This window comes from Danio rerio, chromosome 11, assembly GCF_052040795.2.
Source record: "Danio rerio strain M-AB ecotype USA chromosome 11, GRCz13ab, whole genome shotgun sequence".
NCBI lineage: Eukaryota > Metazoa > Chordata > Actinopteri > Cypriniformes > Danionidae > Danio > Danio rerio.
In genome coordinates, this window is record NC_141031.1 from 35,577,670 (window position 1) to 35,599,447 (window position 21,778).

The following is a 21,778-nucleotide window of genomic DNA, read 5'->3' on the forward strand; positions in this document are numbered from 1 at the left end:
TGGTGAGCGCACTGGCGGCGTTGTCCTGTGGCAGCCGTCGCATCATCCAAGTGGATGCCGCACACTGGTGGTGTTGTGGAGAGACCCCCCCTCATGATTGTGAAGCGCTTTGGGTGTATGGCCATACACAATAAATGCGCTATATAAATACACATTACATTACATTACATTACATTTGCCGACCCAAGAGTGTTAATTTTAATGAAGCTGCAGAAACTGTCATAAAGACACTCATGTCTGGACCAAGCCCCTCCCACCAAGAATTGTCAATCTACAGCGATCAAAGATTAGCTCCTTTACTAGGTATAGATATGTTGCGTCCGAAATCAAAGATTTCTATACTATATAGTACGCTAAAAACTGTGGTATGTTCGGTTTGAAAATCAGTATGCAAGAAGTACCCGGATGACCTACTACTTTCAGCGAGATTCTGAAGTGTCCATCCAATGCACGCTATGCTATCCCATGATGCTCTGCGGGAGAAATCATGAATGGAAGTAAAGCGATGCCACTCACGCGGGTAAGTCACATGATTATGACAAAATGGCAGATGTAGTAAGTCTGCATTCCATTCATACTACTCGCATTCATACTATATAGAACATACTTTTTCTAACGGCCAAGTAGTACATTTACATTCAAATGGAGTACCTTTTGAGTAGTAGGTGATTTTGTATAGTAGTTTAGCTCAAAGTTTTCTCTGTACACCTACGTAGATGTTTCAAGTATACCTAGTAAGTCCTTAATCAGCTTGTTCAGGTGTGTTTGATTAGGGTAGGAGCTAAACTCTGCAGGATGCGGGCCCTCCAGGAACAAGTTTGGTGACCCTTGTTCTAGAGCATTTGCCGACCCCAAAGGGTTCATAATAAAGCTGCAGAAACTGTCATAAAATAACACATCTGGACTGACCCCCTCCCACCAAGAATATTCAATCTATAACGATCAGTGATTGGCTCTTTTAATAAAAGGCGTGGCTTCATTTGCTGGAGCGGCATTTTTTCCTATTCAAAACGATATCGAAGTGACATGTCTTGGGTATTGTATCGTCAAACTACTCCTGTGTGTGGCACTATAGTTTCTTATGCATCTCAAATGATTTCAATTTTGACTGTTGTATTCCATTAAATAACTGAAATCCTTCAGTACAGTGCAGCATTAATGTGGTCAGGATCTGCCTGTAACTAAATTAGCTGTGCGTTTATTTGAAAATAACCAGAAATAATCAGAATCAAGCATTTAACAGCCTGTAAGTATGAACATTTTAACAAATGTTAAATCACGCCTGTGTTCATCTATGAAGCACGTATTGCAGACTGTCAAAACATACATGAATAATTACACCGGTGTGCACATCAGTCATGTCAAACTTAAAAAAAAAAAGTTAATTGTGCAAAACTTTGTGCCAATCAGACCAGTGAGTAATTACATCCGAGTCTACAATCCACCAACCTTTTTCAAAACAGAACAGAAAATTGCCCATTACTTCTAAATTATGTTTTTTTGTTTTGTTTTTTTGATCCAAAAAATCTTGATAACATTATAAGTGGACCTCAGAGAACAGTACGCAATAATCAAAGGCAGTTCATGACCCCTTTAAAAGTATCTTTTCATATTCATGTTTTCCTCTTTTACGCTCCAGCTTGCGTATTTGCAGCTAAAGCCTCCCATCTACAGTAAATAAACCACGTCTCTCACATCAACTGTATGACAAATGTGTGTGTGTCAGTGACTGCTGCGAGCTCACAGCGGTGATTTCGCATGACTGACAGTCTGACTCCTGAATTAATAATGTGAATCAGAGTCAACACAAATCTATAATAAATCCATCGTCATTTTAATCAGAAAAATCTTTCTCTCTCTGCTTCTCCAGAATGTCGTGTTTTCTCTACGCAACGCTGCAATTAGCTGTCAAAAATAGGTAAAAAGGAACTGAATGAGGTTGAGTAAAAATGATTTCAGTCAGAAACTCCGTCAGGTTGCAAACATCCAGATTCTTCCTTCAATCCAGCCAACAAAGTAATTATAACAAGGTCAAAGACTCCATCAAGGATGAAATTCTTTTCTTAGCTCTTAATTTAGTTTGTCCTTGACTAATTCACACTTTTTTTGTCCCCTCGCATGCTCTTTATTAGAGTTTGTTGCTTGGAGTCCTTACAGTACATCTATCAAATGAGAAAACCAGTCGAGTGGAATAGAGTCGCACGTTTTTGATATCGTAATATAGAATGAAAAAGGTGTACGTGTGCTGTTTGTTTTAGACGATGACTGAGAGTCACAAGGCCAGGATGAGGCTGAGATCCTGCCTGAGGAAGCTACTGTCAGGCGACTCTGTGCTCAGGCTGCAATTTAGCCCCCAATTATTGTTATTATTCACCCAAAGAAAGAGACGTGGACAAGGGGTCATTTTGTAGGAAAGAGAGGAAACAGGAAGCAAAGAGGAGAACAATTCATTGAGATTCTGGTTTTATTCAATTTCGGTTAATTTGGAAGACTGGAATATAATAATGGTACATAATCATGGTTCAGCTGTTTTTCTTTTTTTTTCTTTTCTTCTTGGTATGTGTTAAAAAAATTAAGAAACATTTAGGAGAATCTCTCGAAAACACAATTTCACTCTATTTGCACAAATAATAAAAATCTATCTATCTATCTATCTATCTATCTATCTATCTATCTATCTATCTATCTATCTATCTATCTATCTATCTATCTATCTATCTATCTATCTATCTATCTATCTATCTATCTATCTATCTATCTGAGTGTATTTATTGATTTATTTAGCACATTTACAGTGTGTTATTTTAATATTTCAAAACTATAATTGTATTAGATTCCCCTCATTTATTCCCCATTTGCGTTCCCAAAATCATTTATTCTCAATGGTTTTCTTACTTTTTTTTCTGAGTAGTTTAAATCTTATATGTCCATTGGATTGTAGAGTTTTCCTCTAGTGATGCTTTTTTTTGATCAAGTGCTGTTCCTCAAGGCTCTATCTTGGCCCCAATCCTGTTTTCTTTTTTACATACTGCTTCTTGGTTCAATTATGGCCTGTTTCCACTGAGTGGTACTGTATGGTACGGTTCGGTACGCATTCTTAGCCGTTTTCACCATCAAAATATACCTAAAAGTGAACCATACCTGAACATGAACAAATTGCCATGTTTAACTATTATCATCACCTTTTGAACTATTATGAACTTGGACTGACAGAATTACTCTCTAACAAAAGGGTCACATGTGCTGATGAGAATTACAGATACATATGAGAGGTTTGCACTGACTGTAGGCTATATTTTGGATGTTTTGGAACCCAAATAAGAACTAAATGCTTGCTGTGTGTAGTTTTTCTGTAATTAATAACCTATCAGAGACTGTAAGGGTCTGTTGATGTTCATATACAGTATGTTGTATTTATTTATTTTATATAATTAAAGACGTTATTCACCTTATTCTCCGCCTATGAGCGGGCGCTGTCATTTGAATCTTTTTGGCTTGAGACTTCCGGTCTCATTCACTTCCATTCATTTTTTGACATTAAAAACTGTTCATTACGCTGCTTGATGTTGCAATTTGATATTTTCTTAATATAGTATTCTACTTGGTCTGTATTGTCATGCAAACATTTGTTTGTAGAGCAAGTAGTGTGACCTTTTTCTGCCGTTTATTATTCCTAGCCATTTCTCCCATAGGCGACTAAATCGGAAGTTCTAAGACAATCGCGAAAATAGGCGCACTTCCGTATTTTAGAATAAGGTCAATAGTAGGCTATTTCGCATCATGGATCTGCAGTTATAATCAAATCATGTTCATAGAAAGGTTAGTAATAAACAATTATACACAAGTATTTTCTGTGCTTCTCATATGATATGTGAATGACCAGTACAGCTTTACAATAGACATTTTCTCGAATGAAAATGACATAGACTGAAACTTTGTGTCGTACACCTCGCCCACCAAAAGAACCCTTTTGGCAGTAGAAACGCAAGCCTAAAAAAGGTGACCAGTAATGACCCGGACCGTATTGTACTGTACCCCTCAGTGGAAAGGGCCATTAGGAAGCATTGGCTGTCATGCTATTGTTTTGCTGATGACACACACATTGATCTGCCCATCAAACAAAATCCAAATAGTTTGGATAACCTTTTAGACAGTTTGGCTGATGTTAAGGCACAAAGTATCAATTTTCAATTGCACGAGTGTCAGTGAGAATAAAAGAGAAATTATCAGTTTTATACCTTCCAATTCTTCCAATTCTTTTAATCTATTTTTTTTGTGTGCTGTCCTGTGAAACCATGGGTGAAAAATCTGGGAGTTATGTTTGATGATTCACAAAAATTCCACGGACAGATAAATTATGTGGTGAAATCTTGCTTCTTTTAGCTTCAACTTGTAATATATATATATATATATATATATATATATATATATATATATATATATATATATATATATATATATATATATATGTAAAACTTTCACTCTTTTACAAATTTGGAAAAACTAATATATTCCTTCATCTCTTCAAGAGTGGACTACTGCAATTCTCAATGCGATTAGCCATTCAGCTACGTCCCGATTACAATTAGCTCAAAATGCAGCAGTGAAACTTTTACCAGGTGCAGGTAAATGTGATCATATTACTGCTGTTTTGGGTTCACTTCACTGGTTTCCGATGAAGTACAGAGTAGATTTTTAAAATTTTACTTCCTGTATATCATTAAATATCTTAGCCACATCTTACCTTTCTGCCCTTTTGACAAAAGCCCCTTTCACACATACAGACCTTTCCGGAAAATTGCCGGCAATTTTCCGGAAAGGTTGTATGTGTGAACAGGTCCTTTTTGAAAATACCGGTAAATTCGTTCTGGCTATTTTCCGGAAAGAGAAGTTGTAACATTACCGGCAATTTGCCGGAATGCTGCGCTGTGTGAATGCAGAAGGAAGATTACCGTAATAAGCGCGTGCACGTCTAGAACGTGCTGACGTGAGACGTCTGCTTTAGCCAATCACAACAGTCAGACGCATTCACGTCCGCGCGGTTTGTGAGAATAAAAGCCTTTGAATATTTTTCCAGACACATTTAGCTGCTAGAAGTTAGTCAGATCACGTTTATATGTTCTTCTTAATGTCAACTGTGTAAATAATTATCGATGAGATGCTTATGATAAGCCGTTGTTTGTTTACCTTCAAGCTTTGCGTGCGCCTATGAGCGCCTGCACAATTATGAACATCTCGACATGCGAAAGTGATCCTGCGAAAGTTGTTCACAATATTGATCATCCACAGAGTTTGTAATTTAGTCAAATGTTTACATATACAAGCACAGCCGTTTAAAGCTCATTTGTGGTGAATGATGCCAGAATTTACCGGTATTTTGGAACGGATGTGTGAATGCTCTTTTCCGGAAAATTTCCGTAACGTCCTCGCCTGTGTGAACAGCGCTTTTTTGAATATACCGGTAAAGTCTTTCCGGAAATTTTCCGGATATTTACCGGTATCACTGTGTGAAAGGGGCTAAAGTATCAACCAGATCCCTTCGCTCAACAAATCAGACAAGTTTGTTGATTTCTACAGTAAGTTTAGGCTAAAATGTTAGACGATCATGCTTTCTCTGTAGCTGTTCATAAACTTTGAAATGATTTTCCCCTTTCCATTAGATCAGCTCCAACTTTGTCTGTTTTTATATCTATGATTTTTGACAAAGCATTTGTGTTATTTCATATTTTACTGGCTTTTGAGCAGGTAATCGCTTTTTTTTATTCTTTGTCTTTTTTTTTACTTGTTTTTGTCTTTGACTTAGGCATCACAATGGCACAATGGGTAGCACAATTACCTCACAGCAAGAAGGTCACTGGTTCGAGCCTCGGCTGGGTCAATTGGCATTTTCTGTTTGGAGTTTGCATGTTCTCCCCGTGTTCGCGTGGGTTTCCTCTGGGTGCTCCAGTTTCCCCTACAATTCCAAAGACGTGGTATAGGTGAATTGAACTAAATTATCCATAGTGTATGTGTATGAATGAGTATATATGGAGGTTTCCCAGTGGTGGGTTGCAACTGACAAGTTGGCAGTCTATTCTGCTGTGGCGACTTCAGATTAATAAAGGGACTTACTCGAAAAGAAAATAAATGAATGTCTTTGACTTACTCTTGTTGTTTGTGGTTTTTAGTTATTGTTAGGCATATTGGTAAACTTGGATTGTTTTTAATTGTGCCATATAAATTATCTGTCATTGTCACTATTCTCATTTAAGTAATGCAAATTTGCACATTTTACAAATAGAGTTTTATTTTTTTTATTTAAGTATTTTTTTAAGAGAAAAATTCATTTAGAAAAAAAAAATTACAATAGACAAAATAATAAAATGCGTGTTATGCAATAAGGGTCTTTTTAGTTACATTTTTAGGAAGAAACAAATTGAGTGCTATTTTATTTTTACAATATAACAGCTTGATTTTTTCTTTCACCAGTAAGGACCAATAGTAGATAAATGCATCTGGATATATTACTTTAATTACAGCTTTAGCATTTCTAATTTTTAACTGTTTTAAAGTCAGGATGAAATATGATCATCTTTTGTGCATAAAAAATTTGCTGAATTTTGTTTTTGAAAAGGTATTATGCATTTTGGTTGTATCAAATATAGAGAAAAAAAAAGGTTCATAACAGGACAAAGTGAGTATGAGCAAAACGCGCTTTGCTTTTCTGACTGAGGTGGCAGAAACCCATGAAAACCAGGCCGTAATTCCATTGAGGCGCCGGTGGATCACGTTATAAACCTGTCCGAAATACTTCTAAGGGATGGGAGCTTTGAGAATAAGACACTCAGCCACATCTAACTCGTCTCGACTCGTATTTTCGCAGTGCTTCCGTTACGAGCAGCCTCTTATGATCTCACAATGCCTTCTCACACACTTTGATGTGGAAATCAGGGGTGACAGTGTTAGTTAATGGGGTTGGCTTTACATGGCACTCGGCACTGCACAACGCATGACTTTCAATGGGAAGATACATAGGATTTCCAACTGGAAATTCTTTTCAGAGGTCAATGGAGGACATATTTGATAAATAAAACATTACATTCCTTATTAAGAAAAAATAAAAACTTCTGTCATCATTCATACATTTTCTTTTTGGCTTAGTCCATTTTATTAATCAGGGGGTGACATAGTGGAATGAACCGGCAACTTATCCAGCATATGTTTTACTTTTACACACACTCTTTCACACACATACACTACGGCCAATTTAGCTCATTCAATTCACCTATAGCGCATGTCTTTGGATTGTGGGGGAAACCGGAGCACACAGAAGAAACCGACACAGCAGAACTGCCATCTGACCCAGCCAGGGCTCGAACCATTGACCTTCTAGCTACCCACTGCACCACCGTGACACCCTTCATCATTTGCTTACCCTAATGTCCCTCCATAAGTGTATGACTGAAAAAACAGACACAGAAAAGTGATTAATAATTTTAATAATAATTTGTTTTTTCATTGTGGTTTTGTACATGAAATGAAAGTCAGTGGGGTGCAGTGTTTTGGACAGCATATTCTTGCAATTCATGCTAAAAAAAAGTACATTTAAAGTGGTAATAAATAACTTTTATTTATTTGTTTGTTTGTTTAATTATTTATTGCATATTAGATAAATACAACAAATATAAATAAAAAAAATACAGAAATAATTTTACAAAGTTTTTAAGAGTTCAAACTTTCATTTATTTATAACAATATATTTATTTAAAATAATATATAAGATGTAAACAAAAATAAAAATAAGCAAAATTACAAAGGATAATTAGTTAAAAGTATAATAAGCAATACTGCGTAAAAAATATAAACAATTTCAAAACATTTAAAAACAATTACCAGTTACTAAACAAGCACTTAGCTTTATGATTATATTTATGATGTGTCTATCATAATGGTTCTATGTGTAATAATTGTTTACTTTCACAGTAAATTTAAAGCCATAATCAGGCCCATAGCCAGGGGGTGTTCAGGTGGGTTGAAAGACACCCCACCTTGACAAAGGTTCAGAATTTGTCCCATGAGCTCATTTGTCCTAATTTGACTGCTATGCCATCACAAATAGTGAAAATAACCATGGACAAAGGTTTTAAGACCGAGTGAAATCCTCTGTTGGCTGTCGCTTCAGTGTGACTTCAGCTAATCAGTTTTGGCCAATGCAAACAGCTATTTTTCATGACATCCAGCCAGTGGCGGCTCGACTAAATGGCACTCTCTGCGAACTACCCCATATACAACCAGCCCTTTCTTACCTTTTTTTCTACAATGTTATTAATTATGTCATCATATATCTTTTTATTTTTGCATCATATTCCCGTGCCGCCCCCCATTATATATATTTTTAAATAGAGAAAATATTGTACAAATATCTTATATTTTCTTGGGGGAAAAAAAAGACTAATAAAAAGATGTGAAGCACCAAAAGAGACCGATATAAAATGCATTCAAATACTATTTTGGCTGTTTTTGTTATCTATGAATTTTTAAATGTACTTTTGTCACTAAAAATGTCACTAAAATGCAGCATTTAAATCTCATAATTAAATAGTAGCCTAAATGTGGCATATAACTGCAAAAATGCCAACATTTTGTGAAAAAAAGAACCACCCCTTTCACCTGGTTGGCTAAGGGTCTGTAATAATAATGTATATTGCATAAAACTCTAGTCTATATAGCTTACTGTAAATGTAGGTTACATGTACCTGTAGCTACTGTAGGCTATCCTGAATGTGGTTAATTCAACACACCACACCTGACACAGCAACGTTGCTTTACTCCAGTTGTAGGGAGGATTTCAAAAGCAGATTTGCTTGTTCCCAAACATATTGATCAATCTTTCTTGATGTATTTCCGCCCCTCAAAATAGCGCCTATTTAAATAGCTGTCAGACGGATCTATGTCCTCCTGATGCACCTGTGAAGAGAGACAATGATTAGAGATTGATGCTTCTCACCACTGAGATAAAACAAATCTTTTTCTCTTTCTCTCTGACTTTCTCTGTCCCCTCCTTCCTCTCTCGTCTCCTCTTCCTCTCCCTAAATAGCTGTTAAGTGTTTGTTCTTTCTCTCTCTCTCTCTCGTCGTGCGCGCCGGCTTGTGTTTCTGCGGTGTATATAAATGGAAACGTGCTTGTGCAGGTATCGAACCAGCAATTCACAGCTGGTTCCTGCTATTATCTTCAGCTACAAAGCCAAGTCAGGCATGTAACCCATTTTAAGTGTCGTGTCCTCTCATGCATGAGCCGCGTTCACTCTTTCTGTCGGCTCGCGTGTACGCGCGCGCGCTCTCGTTTCGCGCTCTTTCTTTCATGTCGCGTAGACTCAAGGTGGAATAAAAAACAGTAGCATTCCCGACGACGCGCCATTCTTCCATAAACCAATTCTCTTACTATAGAGAGCAAAACAGTAGTGTCTTTTATATATGACTGCTTGGTGTCAATTGTGTTGTGCGGTTAAGGATGTTTAACTGTGTATTAATTCCCTCGGGAACCAGAAAGGAGACAACTTTTACAGTATATTTATCCATTCGCTCAGTGTTTGTCGTCTCTCTGTAACTATCGTTACGGGAAGCACCATGTCAGGTTGTTTAAGGTGAGTACACCTGGTGTAGCCTAAACATGCTGTCAGTAAATAAAACATATGACTGGAGTATGTAGGCTATTACAAGACGATATGTGAACTTGAGTTCAATTAAATGTGTTGTTAGCAGTTTGTTGGTAATTTGTTGTGGAAATTTTAGTAATTCCTGAATTTAAAGTTTAAGTTTCATTGTTTATTGGTGGTATACCACTCTACCCATTTCAACTTTGGCATTAAAGTTGTACTGCCATGAAAACAAAGTATAGGGATAAATTTGATCAACAAAAACAACAACAATAATAATAATAATAGGTGACGCAGTGGCGCAGTAGGTAGTGCTGTTGCCTCACAGCAATAAGGTCGCTGGTTCGAGCCTCGGCTGGCTAAGTTGGCTTTTCTGTGTGGAGTTTGCATGTTCTCCCTGCATTCGCGTGGGTGTCCTCCAGGTGCATGCTCCGGTTTCCCCCACAGTCCAAAGACATGCAGTACAGGTGAACTGGGTAAGCTAAATTGTCTGTAGTGTATGAGTGTGAATGAGTGTGAGTGTGGATGTTTCCCAGAGATGGGTTGCGGCTGGAAGGGCACCCGCTGCGTAAAAACATGCTGAATAAGTTGGCAGTTTATTCACCCTAGATTAATAGAGGGACTAAGCCGAAAAGAAAATGAATGAATGAATGAATAATAATAATATTAATAATAATAATAATAATTATTATTATTATTATTGTTATTATTTAAAATATATTATATAGATAAATAACTTTTTTTTTAAAAAATATTAAAATGCTTTATAATATAAATTAAATAATAAATACAAATATAGTAAAATTTACAGGTTTATTTCAAAGTTTAGCTTTTTATTATTTTATAACAGTTTTATATATAACCCATTTATTTATTTATTCACTACATCCTTTCTTTTTTATTACATATTTATTAGGACTTCACAATACTGAACAAATCTGACATTGTGATATTTAGTTTGGCTGCAAAAATATATTTGAGCTTGCATGTTCTCCCCATGTTGGCATGGGTTTTCTTTGGGTGCTCCAGTTTCCCCACAGTCCAAAGACATGCGACATAGGTGAATTGAATAAACCAAATTGGTCTTGTAGTGTAAGTGTGTGAACGAGTGTATATGGGTGTTTTCACTGGTTTGTGGCTGGAAAGGCATCTGCTGCTTAAAAAATATGCTGGAGAAGTTGGCGGTTCATTCCGCTGTGGCGATCCCTGATGAATAAAGGGACTAAGCCGAAGGAAAATAAATGAATGAATGACTTTAGTCTCACTAAATGATTTGAATAGCTTTATTTGGAAAGATTTCATTCATTTAGATCGACTGGGGTGATTCCCTAGTCGAATATGCAGTGAATCTGCATAAAATGTAATAAATTACAAGCAAATATAAATACAACAGAGCAAAAATTAAAGTTAAATAAATAGTTTAGAAACTTTATGGTTTCTTAAGAGTCTAACAGTATTTAAATACAGAAATTGAACAATCATTGTATAAATAATTTTATTCAATGATATAAAAAATTTAATATTGTAGTTATCTTTTAATCTTTAATAAATTTTCTAATCTTGCTATGTGACCATTGCTAATACACACATTGTGATGTAGATGCTTAAACGATATATTGTTCAGCCCTAATATTTAAGTCTCACAGTTTTTATTTCTCAGAATTGTAAGAAGTCTTTTAAGCCGTGTGGAATCGAGGTGGAGTGAAATAAACAGTATCCCATGCTGAATTCCGGGAAATGTGCAATTTCTCCAGAAACCAATTTAGTGTCTATTAAGAGCAAAACACTGGTGTCTCTTTTATTTATGACTGCTGACATGTCAGCTGTGTTGTGCAGTTATGGATGTTTAGCTGTGTTTTAATTCCCTCAGGAAATAGTACAAAGACAACTTTTAAATGAATCTATTAGTGCTCAGTGTGTTTTGTCTCTCACTATTGCAGCAACATGTTAGGTTGTTTACAGTGAGTACATGCAGTGTAAAACATGGTGAGGTGTACAAAACAGATTACTAGAGTATATTTTACAAAATAAAAAAAAATAAAAACTATTTCAGCCTTTTCTGATATTTTTTGAAAATATTATGATTTATTCTGTTTTGTTCTATTATATTTATTTATGTTCAATTGTATTAAATTATTTATGTTCAGTTCTATTTGCTATTTTCTTTTGTACTTAGTTGTGTCAGAGAAACAATACACTTTAAAAAAAATCATTTCTATCTGTCTCTGTCTGTCTGTCCGTCCGTCCATCCATCTAATTATGATTATTTTTCGGTATGTTGCTTGCTGTTTCTAATTGTTTCTTAAACTTATTGGAAATTTAGCAAACTTATATGCCTTTTATTTTATTTCAGAATTGTTTTTTATCTTACAAACCTGTGAACTAAAATTGCTATATTTCAAACTTGAAAACTTGAAAGTTTTTCAGAAAAAAGGGATACATTTGTTACAAATAGGCTACTATTTTGTCTCTCTTTTCTCTCACAATTTCAAGTTAATGTCTTTCACACAATAGCCTTTTTATAGCATGAAATAACTCGTTCATTTGGCTTGGTCTCTATTTCAGAGGTTGGAACAGCGGAATTAACCAGCAACTATTCCATGTTTTACGCAGCGGGTGCCCTTCCAGCCACAACCAATACTCACTCATTTACATACACACTCATACACTATGGCCAATTTAGTTTATACACCAATTTACCTACAGTTGAAGTCAGAATTATTAGCCTCCTGTTTTTTTTCTCCCTAATTTCTGTTTAACAGAGAGAAGATTGTTTTCAGCACATTTCTAAGCATAATAGTTTTAATAACTCATCTTTAACAACAGATTTATTTTATCTTTGCCATGATGAAAGTAAATAACATTTGACTAGATATTTTTCAAGACACTTTTTTACAGCTTAAAGTGACATTTAAAGGATTAACTAGGTTAATTAGGTTAACTAGGCAGGTTAGGGTAATTAGGCAAAGTATTGTATAATAATGATTTGTTCTGTAGACTATAAAAATAGCTTAAAATCTTAAAATGGTGTTTAAAAAATAAAAACTGCTTTTATTAAAAAATAAAAAAATAATGTTTAGAAAACAAATAAAACTTTCTCCAGAAGAAAAAATATTATCAGGCATACTGTGAAAATTTCCTTGCTCAGTTAAACATAATTTGGAAAATATTTAAAAAAGAAAAAAAAAAAAGTTTTTGGACTGTAGGGCACCCAGAGGTAGTCCACATAGAAATGCCAACTGGCTCAGCCGGGACTTAAACCAACAACCTTTTTGCTGTGAGGTGACAGTGCTAACCACTGAAAAAAAAAAAAAAAAAAAAAAAAAAAAAAAATATATATATATATATATATATATATATATATATATATATATATATATATATATATATATATATATATATATATATATATATATAAATAATTCTGCTGAGATGCATAGTGCATTATAATTAAATGTAAATATTTATATATTTTTCTTATGTTTATTTATTTATTTTTGGTCTGGCTCGAATTCCATTCTTTTGAATTGAGAGGGCTGAGTTTTAGGGCAATCTATTTTTTGGGCAATTCTCACTTAACATCATCTCAGAATTGTAAGATTGTAAATGTTATAATTCAAGTTAACTTGCAAAAATCTGTGGTACACAAAAAGTCAAAAGTGTGAGACAAAAGTCCCTGGCCTTTTTACTCCACAGTGCAAAATGAATTAAACACATTTTGATCTAATGAGACAAAACCACAAATTGAATGTGAAGTAACTTACACTGACATATCACAATAGGAAAGGGTAAGTAAATAAGGCCAGTTTTTAATTTTGTGTTGACTTTAAGTGCCTGTTTTAAATATTTGAGCCAGAAGTTGCACTGAATACAAATGAACAGACATCTGGGCAAGCTATTCGTTTGCCCTACATTCTTAACCACAGCCAGACTTAATTATTTCTATTATACCTCATTTCTAAAAATCAATTTCAAGCTAATAGTCATGGGACAGTAAAAATGATGATTTACACTCAACATAAATGACTCTCATTTGCTCTTTTGCTCCACCTAGTGGTGCCTCCAAAACTGCCTCACCACTAATTGCACCCGAACTTAAGGGCTTCTGTATTTCAGCAATTCATACAAGATTTTCAAAGCATCTTTTTTTAAACAGTCTGAGAGATTTAGTGTTTGAGAAGGGTTTTACTGCATATTTGAACCTTATTCTATCTTGTGGGTTCTCAGATACAAATAAGTTCTCCATTACAAAAACAACTAAAGAAATTAAATAGCATGTTTAATTTAAAACTGGAAACAGTGTGTGTATGTGTGTGTGTGTGTTCAGGGGCTATTTGTTCCTATTAAATTGTGCTAATTCGATATGTGTTCCTTAATTTCTGAATTAATATCTTTTGTAAAACACAAAATAAAGCCCTCTCGCTTAAACAACACTGGAGTTTTATTGTATGAGAAGAAAAAAGACTTACTCTTTCACAAGCATGTATAAAGAAAATCAGGACAAGAATGCGGTTGTTGAAATGTAAAACTTTTTTTCATTTCTTTTTTCTTCTGTTTACTGTAGGTGTGAGAGCTGACCTCAAATGACAAGGTCAGAATTTTTTTCATCGTTAATGAAAGATATAACCTTGTTATTTGTCCTCTACCTTGATTCTGTCTTCTCTTTGTATTTTTTATTTATCTATTTTAACTCATGACCTCTCTTGCTTTTTCCCAACTTCCAGTCCTTGCACACATATATAAAGAGAAAGCGTATGTGTGTGTGTGTGTGTGTGTGTGTGTGTGTGAAGCCCAGAGGGAGCAGGTATGAACACAGTCATTTTGCGTGAATGTGGTTATTGTAATTGCTGTTATTTGCTTTGGCCTCTTGTGAACGAGGTGTGAAATCATGTGTGGAGGGGAAAAAAAAACACAGGAATTGCATAATGATCTGTGCATGTTCATGTAGCGTACAACTGAATGATTAATACTCTGCAAAACAATGTGACAAACTCATGACAGTGACATAAAATTTGAGATAATACTAATAACAATAAAGGAAACAATAAGCATGTTCATCTAATCCTGCCAATCACATCTCTAAGGATATACATAGCTGCTCAGCTCATTCCTAAAAAAAATTATTAATTAATACAGATCTGGCATTTCCCCAACATGCCAACTTATTAATTACATCAATAGAGCTCACTGGCCTGCTTATCACTTACTTATCACGTACAGTTAGTCACTCTCAAAAAGTATATGAAAATCATAATCAGGCTCAAGATCAAATCTGTACAGATTTCCAGCAACTACTCATTTGTCTGTTTATAGTAAAAGGAAACATGCTCGGCATCATACAATCATTAGCTATGTTCTCATCCAAAGATGTGAATAAATATATGCACAAAACTAGAATATCGCATTTAAGATATAAGGCATATCACATTTCCATCCTAGTTATTAAAGAGAACAAAATCGTCACTTCCTGATTAACTGGCGCTAAATATCAAAAGTAAAAACTAAATTTGCTGCAGTAGGAGAAGCTGTGTCAATCTTTTTTTTTTTCATTCACGAAATTACTTGCACCCCAGAAGACAGTATGCCCATGCGAAATGAAAACATGGTGGCGATTAAATGTGTGAGATGCGGAGCACAGATGCTCTTGATGGTTCTGGAGATAACTGATAATATAATAACACTAATACAAAATGGTAAGGGCATTTTAGAATGACCAAAACAACATTTCAGATGTTTAACAATGCGGCGGACTGCTGGTTTGTCCATTTCATGCACATTTTTATCATCACACAATCTCTTATTACAAAATCACATGACTTTTTAATGCGCATATACTTGAATTTGTTTGGTAAAAGTGTTTCTGTCGTAGTTTATGCACATTTTTTTTTTCTTATTGAATTAAAAGTTTATCCTACTCTGTTTTGTGCATTAGTTTTTATGTGCATTTTCAAAATGTATGTGCATATCCAAAATGCGCATGCAAATAGGTGAATGGAAACCTACTGACATATTTGTCAAGTGACTTCTTTAGCGACTGATCTGCCACAATAAATAAAATAAAAAAAACACATTTGCTATTTGTTCAAACTACTTATTTTGAAAGAGCTGAAACAACATAATTCCAGAGTTTTTTGGGCACAACTTATTTGTTCACAATCAATCCACTTAAATTTGTATAAAATAAATAAGCTTACTGAATTCCTTAATGTTGTGCCAACACAAATAATTTGTGCAGAACCCAACATTTTTTTACAGTGCGGATCCAGAGTTTGCCATTTTGGTTGGGCTAAGCAAACTATTACAATTAAACTAAATTGCATTCAAAGTTAGAATATGGAAGTGCATCTAAAATTGAATAATTATGCACTATACTATGCCATTTTAAGCAGTGTAAGTAGTGCATTCACACTGAAAAACCTGTAAAGATTAAGTGCATTTCAAATATCCAGATAATTTAGCCTTATACTTATAAGGTTGTGAGTATCTTATTTATTTAACCATTAAAATAAATGTGGAATGTGGAACACTTAATTTATAAAGGTCTTAGCTTTGCTCACTATAGCAGATGGGAAGGAGCTATCAGGTGCAAATGCTGTTGATTGCTTTGTTTTTGATTGTGCAAGGAAAATTTTCCCACGTAATTTATATTACTGCCTTGCGATTGTGAATGTGGCAGGTACTATTTAGTAGTTTGATCATTTATTGCACTAATTTGGCTAACGTTAAACAGACTGGGAAATGATTAATATTTCTAGTACACGGCTGTTTGGAACACTTAATAAACTTTACTATTTTAAAATAATAAACATTTACAGAATTAAGTCCTTCAGTCCACAGTTGGCACCATCTTGTACTGAATAATAAATAGGTTAGTGTATGCTCCAGTCAGCCATTTTTTATTCCTGTCAGTATTTGCCTTTCCCTAAAGAATTAATAAACCCTTACTTTTTAGAACAATGTTTTACATCTAATTGTTATATTTTGTAGCAAGTAGCCATGTAATAAGTGAAATAAAGTACATCCAGAAGGTTGTTTTCACAGAATAGCACTCTTCAATCTTATACAACAGTTCTCCACTTCATGTCTGGCTCTATTTTATTCAGTGATAACAACCACCTGTATATACTTTATCTCTTACAGTGTATCATAGTGTGCCATTTAGGATGCAACTACTGTTTACACTTTGCAGGTTTGATTAAAGTAAATTAAACTAAGGTGCAATTTCTCTGTTTGTGCCTTTCATTTGAGCAAGATTGAACATATCCATCTCAACCCAGTTATGCACCAAACAAAAGGACAAAGACAGCAGAAATGATGGGCCTTGGTCCACTTCCAAATAAACGCTGGTGCTGTTCGGCTGAAATATGAACTCAACTCTGATCAAAGACATCACAACAAACCATAAACAAGACATGATGCCACAAGATGCAACCATAAACTGGACAGAATGCTCAAGCATACTTGTTTTCTTTCTAGTCATAACAGTTCAATAAAGGGATCAGAAGCGCTTCTCCTTGAAACATATGTTTGTTTGCTTGTGTGAGCTCCTTTACACATTTTAAAGCTCTTCAGGTTCTTTGCTTAATACAAGTTCAAGATATTTTCACCTTGTATTCTTTGACATTAAATACTTAACATCACACATCTGTGATTTTTTTAAAACAAAAGTGGCTAAAGCCTGTTTATACTCGACACGTCCACTAGTTCGCTTATTGAGTGCATGTGGCACATGTGATGTCATCGTGGAGTTTGCGGGGGTTTGCTTTAGGCACGCGCGGCATGATTTCAGCCGACGGAGTGCATGCTTTTTTTGAGACTCGAGCGAACAGTACGTGCAGCGCCGCTACTGATTTGAGCATGAAACACTTTGAAGAGATTTTGTCTGAAACAGTATGCCTGTACAGACATTTTTATGATCTGTGATCATAGAGATAACCAGATGATCAATAATTCTTTGCTAGAAATTGCAACACCCATGTGAAAGGAGGAAAGTTTTGTTAAAAGGTTTGTAAAACCTGAGGGATACGTTTGTTAAAACCAAAAGAGGCCATGGCAAAAGTAGAGACCCAGGTACACAATAAAAAAAAAAATAATAATGTTTTTCCACCAGTCATAGGTTTTACACTGATGTATATGTTTAATTTTGAATTTAAAACAATTTAATAGCAAAACTATAATTAAGGAACAAATTATTTCTTTGGTAAATGGAAAGGAATATTTGATCCTATCAGTTTACAATATACTGATGGCCCATTTGTCTAGGCTTTATTGGTGATAAAGGTCAGGAATGTCAGACCATTATTGCCTTTTTAGCCTAAGTAAAGGATACAAATTAGCCAGACAGTAATGTGTGAATTGTGGAGTGGGCTAAATCTAAAAAAAAAAAAAAAAACATCTGTATTTTTTAGTAAGTGTTTTTTTTTTTTTTTTTGCTTTTATTCTTGCCATAATAAATAAATAAATAAATAAATAAATAAATAAATAAATAAATATATATATATATATATATATATATATATATATATATATATATATATATATATATATATATATATATATATATATATATATATATATATCAGTTACGCGAGGTGCACGCTCAGTCAGCAGAGGTGCGTGATGCGGCACCAGGCGAAAGTATAAATCCAGCTTAAAAGTGACTACAGCGGTTGTTGGAGACATTACACGTTTTCACACTGAACATAAGCTTACACTCACTCATCTCACAAGCTTTCTAACTTATTTATTTTATATAAATGCAAGATAAGTTGAAGACCAGAAGATTAGGGATAGTGATGTTAATAGGGAGATTTTAGATTTTAACTTCTGCTGGAATTAAAATTCAGTTAATTTAACAAAACATATTACACAATTTTACACAGTTTACTTAAATATGTCAGAAGAGACAAATTTTTGGGTCAGTCATCAAAAATACAACTTTGCAGCACTCTGTAGAAACAAAGAAGATGACTAATACTGTTCACAGTGTGAACTATACTGACGTTTTTATTGTTTCAGAAAAAATGATCTCCATATCCACTATACAGCCACTTATGCTCAAGCTAACAGATCACCAGTGTTTCCAAACTAAAACTGATTTTTCAGCATTTTCAAAAAGCTCAGTTTCTCTGGGTCGAGTAGTGTGGAGCCTATAGGCTAATGTTAAAAAAAAAAAAAAAAAAAAGCATTTTTTAAACCAAAAATTGAATACTCAATCCTAGCTGGATAGAAAACAAATTCTTAAATGAGCATTAATGCTTTTTGCTTTATCAGATTTAGTTTGTAGTTAGTTAGTTTGAGTACATCAGTTCATAGTGCCTACCTTGGTATGTCCTTGGCAGCTATTTACACTGAAATCTCCTAAACACTTGGTTATGCTGTAATAACATATATCAAATCACCTATAAAATCTGAGCCGAATGTTCTCTTGTCCATCTAAAACCAGACTAAAGGCCCATTCACAATAAGAATGAAGATTAGCATCCACACTAGTGCATGCAAATGTCATGCGTACTATTTAAATAAAAGCATCCAGTGTACATTCAGCATGATAACATTGTCAAACCCAGAAGTGTTCACTTGGATCCACAACAAAATAAAAATAAATAAATGACAAAAGTGCTGTATTATGCATGCCAGACTGTTGTCACATTTTAGAGAAAAACTATGCATATACTGTACAGTACAGTGCAGTAGTACATCACTATTATTGAAGTTGTCAAATAATTGCATATGCTTGCATATTGGCTGAACACACAAATCAACCATTTATCCATAGCAGTATACTTTTCAAAAACATGCACTTTAAAACTCATTTGCATACATGTGCATTTTTCAGGGCCCAAACAATTGTTGTTATGTAAAAATAATAGCCAAAACACGTACATTTTAAGCTCTTTAAAATAGAATAAATGCATATTGGCTTTAACTATTAATTCATCATTAACATCATAAAAAATTTTTGTTGTGTAACAAGTAATTGTGAAATAGTTGTGAAAGTTACTTCAGCTATATATATATATATATATATATATATATATATATATATATATATATATATATATATATATATATATATATATATATATATGTGTGTGTGTGTCTGTGTGTGTGTGTGTGTGTGTGTGTGTGTGTGTGTGTGTGTGTGTGTGTGATCATTTTTGTCAAATTTCAGTGTTATCAAAAACTACATTGCAAGCCATTGGCCTGGAAAAAAAAAAGTTCAGTAATAAGCACATACATAAACTCGCTCTACTAAATAAACTCTTGGTAACACTTGAATTTAAGGTGATGTAGTTACACATGTTCTATGGCAGTGTTTCCCAACCCTGTTAATGTTCTCTTCTAAAGTTCTGCTGAGTTGATTCAGGTCTGTTTGATTAGGAAGAGGCTGAAAATGTGTACTGTTGGTGCACCTTCAGGAACAGGGTTGGGAGACACTGTTCTTTGCAGTTATAGCAGTGTTGGGGAGGTTACTTTGGAAATGTAATAGCTTACAGATTACAAATTACCCTATTTAAAATGTAATAAGTAGCGTACATTTTTATTTACTTTATAAAAGTAAAGTAACTGATTACATGTGATTAGTTTTTGATTACTTTTAGGTTTCTAATGGATATTTTCAACTAAATCATCTTAAAGCATTTATACCAAGCAGGTGTGACCTTACAGTAGCTCTGTTTACTACTAAAATGTTAAAATCTTTCATCAGTTTTAGATGATATAATTTAAATTTAAAGTACAGCCACCACAAAACCAGACCTTTATAAAAAAAAAAAAAAAAAAAAAACTCTTTACTGTTGTTACAAATTCTAAATTTTAGTTGATTGCGCAGGGTGATTTTTGTGGCATTTGCAATAAAAATAACATCTAAGCTATTTTTGCATTTTTAATTTTAAACCCAAGTCAATCACATCTTAATGAACAATAAAACATAAGAGGCAGAATTGTTCAGTTCAGTTATTGCTGTACTAAACAGCATATGATTATTGTTTATAACAGCAAAAACAAAACAATAATACAAAAAACAAAAACAAAAAAAAAACAGGTAACAGTTAAAATACATTAATGATTTGTATGAATGGGAAATATTTAGGAATAAGCATTATGTTGTTTATATATTTACAACTCTTCATTAATAAATTACACTACATAATGTGGTATCATTAGTAACTATCATGAAAGAATAGTAATTACCATAGTACTTCAGCCTTTACTACAGTAAACTATATATATATATATATATATATATATATATATATATATATATATATATATATATATATATATATATATATGTGTGTGTGTGTGTGTGTGTGTGTGTGTGTGTGTGTGTGTGTGTGTGTGTGTGTGATCATTTTTGTCAAATTTCAGTGTTATCAAAAACTACATTGCAAGCCATTGGCCTGGAAAAAAAAAAAAAATCAGTAATAAGCACATACATAAACTCGCTCTACTAAATAAACTCTTGGTAACACTTGAATTTAAGGTGATGTAGTTACACATGTTCTATGGCAGTGTTTCCCAACCCTGTTCCTGTTCTCTTCTAATGTTCTGCTGAGTTGATTCAGGTCTGTTTGATTAGGAAGAGGCTGAAAATGTGTACTGTTGGTGCGCCTTCAGGAACAGGGTTGGGAGACAGGTGAGCATAGGTGAGCATAGATGATTTTTTTAGATTATCTAGATTAAAATGTCTCATTTGAATTCTGTCGAAGGCATTCAGAATATGTGTGCTACCCAAATAATATGGAAATCTATTTTTTTTCTTTATTGCCACTGATTGTTTTGAAATTCAAATGGCATTAACATGCCTGTGTTTGTATTTCTGTAATAATTATGGCTGTCAAGCCAGGATCTTGATGGTTTATTGTGGGTATGTTGTTAACATGAAGAAATCTGTGTTATAAGTTAAACAAAAATTCGAATACATTTTGTTTTTTAATTTAAATAGTTTTTGTCTTGCGTTTACATTAATTTTACATTTGAATGGCCCAAATTACAAGTTTTTAAATGGATTAATCGCGATTAATCACGATTAATAAAAAAAAAAAAGTGTGATTAATTAGTTAATTTTTGTTAGCCTGTTAGCCTGGTTGGCGACGTCACCGACCAGAGCAAGAGGTGGTGGTAAAGCACCAAAAAGTT

The 21,778-nt window shown here is 34.0% G+C and overlaps 2 long non-coding RNA genes across 4 annotated transcripts in view; one reads left to right on the top strand and one right to left on the bottom strand.

The window, feature by feature from the left end:
• LOC141376638 (uncharacterized) overlaps window positions 1-21,778 on the bottom strand; it is a 225,122-nt gene that overhangs the window by 20,470 nt on the left and 182,874 nt on the right. The window contains exons 1-3 of one of the 3 annotated variants that reach the window (XR_015502765.1): window positions 9,026-9,327; window positions 8,736-8,946; window positions 5,837-5,953 (exon numbers count right to left, since the gene is read on the bottom strand). This is a non-coding gene — a long non-coding RNA (uncharacterized LOC141376638). Of the gene's footprint in view, window positions 1-5,836; window positions 5,954-8,735; window positions 8,947-9,025; window positions 9,328-21,778 lie in introns of those variants that run through there. The other 2 variants (XR_015502764.1, XR_015502763.1) reach the window with 2 other exon arrangements.
• Window positions 9,075-17,154, top strand: LOC141376639 (uncharacterized). The gene is made up of 3 exons (XR_015502769.1): window positions 9,075-9,622; window positions 14,199-14,225; window positions 16,887-17,154. It is a non-coding gene; the product is annotated as an uncharacterized LOC141376639 (long non-coding RNA).